The sequence below is a fragment of the Oncorhynchus kisutch genome, linkage group LG12, assembly GCF_002021735.2.
Source record: "Oncorhynchus kisutch isolate 150728-3 linkage group LG12, Okis_V2, whole genome shotgun sequence".
NCBI lineage: Eukaryota > Metazoa > Chordata > Actinopteri > Salmoniformes > Salmonidae > Oncorhynchus > Oncorhynchus kisutch.
The window spans coordinates 29,495,147-29,498,077 of record NC_034185.2 but is presented as its reverse complement, the minus strand read 5'-3'; the positions used below and the strand labels follow the sequence as shown (position 1 = coordinate 29,498,077).

The 2,931-nt window shown below is 45.1% G+C and overlaps 1 pseudogene; it reads left to right on the top strand.

Moving 5' to 3' along the window:
- The first annotated feature begins 515 nt into the window (after positions 1-515).
- LOC109901386 (protein BTG3-like) lies at positions 516-2,269 on the top strand (annotated as a pseudogene).
- Positions 2,270-2,931: the final 662 nt, after the last annotated feature.

Below are 2,931 nucleotides of genomic sequence, written 5' to 3'. Positions count from 1 at the left end.
ATCAAAATTACGGATTGCCTCTTATCCACTCGTCGTCTCCTTATGCCATAGTTTGTACATCCCAATTGTCAGTAGAAACCACATTTGTTTAAGCAAGTCAGCCATATCAGCTATGTTTTTTTATTGGCAGTAAAGGAGGCTGAATGAACTGTGTCGCTGCCAGACAAGGCTTCACTGATAGCCAGGTGTAGCAGTGGTAAGGATTCACTCCATGGTGCTGAAAAGAAAGCTCTGCAGTTGGGACAGATTTATGTTGGCCTTAACAGTTTGTGGGCACATTTAGTCACCGTTATAGTGCAATTAATGTATTGTTTCAGTTTGTGTTGTGTAGTGGCTTTGCTTGCATACATCCCCCCAAAAATTTTTGAGTCTGCCCCATCAAGATTTTCATGCTAAAATCGGCAATGTCCATACTGTGAAATATTTTAAATAGTCTACCTACCGGTCTATTTACCTTCGATTATGCTTGGCTATTGAATGAGCGATGTTAGGCTAATATTTTTTGTGTAGCGGGAATGAACCAGTCATGTCAGAAAAGGAGAGACATATGATTACGTAATAATTACGATTTCAACCTATATAATTAAAGTAAACTAAATCTATTAGACTACATGTGACTATGAGATCTCCTTACCAACGTCAAATGCATCGTTTTTTTCATTAGGCCTACATTTTAATATTTTTATTAGCCCACCATTATTAGAATTCCTGTGCATCAAACACTTCCATCCCCCAAAATAACAATATTTGCTTGCAATAGAATTGATCAACCACTAGAAGTTGTGCCGTACGCATGGTCTGAGTTGTACGCCTAGATACGCACACTTTCCGTCAAGTTCAGAATTATCAATATCAATCATTGAGGAAGAACTGGAGCATGCAAGATTTAGAGCCTTTTTTGTAGGCACGCACGTTTGATATATGAGGCCCCTACATTTTGGCGATTCCACGCCAGGACAGCCCAAAAATATTTTGGTTATCTCAGATTGTTCTACCAATTCTCACATAGGAACTTAATTGGAAAGAAGGATGTTTGACATGCTTTCTACATTTGTATCACTTTTTTATTTTGTCATGATGAAAGTTGCCATTTTAGGTCCTTTTTAGACCTATACATGCTTCCTGTAAAACACTATAATCCATGAACTGTACATGATAATCCTTGTGTAATCCAGTGTGTTCTGAAATATGGAGTCTGATTACAGCAGTGGTGTTTTTCCTGAAGAGACTGATAAAAAAGGTGAAAAAGTTGGAGACCCAGAAAGTAGACATGTTGGCCTCCCGGGTGGCACAGTGGTCTAAGGCATTGCATCGCAGTGCTAGCTGTTCCACCAGAGACTCTGGGTTGGAGCACAGGCTCTGTCGCAGCCGGCCGCGACCGGGAGGTCCATGGGGCGACGCACAATTGGCCTAGTGTCGTCCGGGTTAGGGAGGGTTTGGCCAGTAGGGATATCCGTGTGTCATCGCGCACTAGCCACTCATTGGTGCGGCTGGCTTCCGGGTTGGATGCGCACTGTGTTAAGAAGCAGTGCGGCTTGGTTGGGTTGTGTTTCGGATGACGCATGGCTCTCAACCTTCGTCTCTCCCGAGCCCCTGTACGGGAGTTGTAGCAATGAGACAAGACAGTAACTACTAATAACTGGATACCACGAAATTGGGGAGAAAAAGGGGGTAAAATAAATAAATAATAAAACAAAGAAAGTGGACATGTTTGTGGAGTGGTTGACTGTTGTGGAGAAGTTCAGGGGGCCTTGGTACCCTGACAACCCCAGCAAAGGACATGCCTTCAGGTGTATTCTTCTGAACAGGTTGCAGAGGAGTATCCAGAGCTGCTGCAGGCCTGTCAGGAGAGTGGGTTTCAGTACAAAGACCGTGGCCTGCCCAGAAAACTCACTCTGTGGGTGGACCCAGGGGAGGTGTGCTGCAGGTATGGAGAGAAGAACCATGCTTTCACGGTAGCCAGTTTCTTTGGTGATGAGGATGTGACAAAGAAGGTGAACAGCGCAGTGGAGGGTGACATCTCACTACCACTCCGGTTCATCCTCAGATGAGGACAGTGGCATCAGGGAAACCTGTCCTCCCCGTACCTTCCCCCAAAATTGCCACGCATACCAGGTGATCTACCCAGCTGCTCCTTTGTGGTGTCATCCAGTGCCCAAGCGGCCCTCCACGTCCTCCTCACTATGTCAGACACCAAGGCAGACCCACCCAGCCCTTCAGACACAACGGCTGGGCTCTACCTGGCCAGATAGGGGGGCACAGATACTAGTGTGTTACTCCAGGCCTCCAGACCACTGTAGCAAGTGTTGACTTTATTAGTATTAGCATGTTCCAGGTGCCCAGGTTCCCTGAGCTGTTGAGGGTAGCCACTAGAGCAAGCAATAGTTCATGGGCGGCATGTAGCCTAGCGGTTAAGAGTGACATACTCCATATGTTAGAGCACAATATAAGGAGTAAAGAGCATGTTCCCCCCCAATAACGTTTCTATGTGAGAATTGCCAGAACAATCTGAGGTACCAAAAATATTTTCAGGCTGTCATGGCATGGAATCGCCTATTTGTTGGTTGCTCTCAATAAAGTTTTTTTCTGATAACCCTTCAAAAGAGCCTATTGGCATGGAGTTGGCGTCTTATTATAGATTTGGAGACAAGTTATCCAACCGTTGGATTTTTTCTTTGCTTCCCGAACCATCTTCCTCATTGTGCTTGGGAACAAGATACACTTGTGTCCAATACCAGACAAGTTTACCACTTTTAAAATGCTTAATTGTTTCCCTAATATCGAGGTTCCATCTACGATTTACCCCGATATTTTACCCAGAAGGCTCAGAATTTTCTGTTTCCATCTACACGAGCCAGCACCATGTCTCACTGGGACATGGTTCCGGCAGACATGCTCTGACTTGGGGCCAATTCCAGGCCACTGGTACTT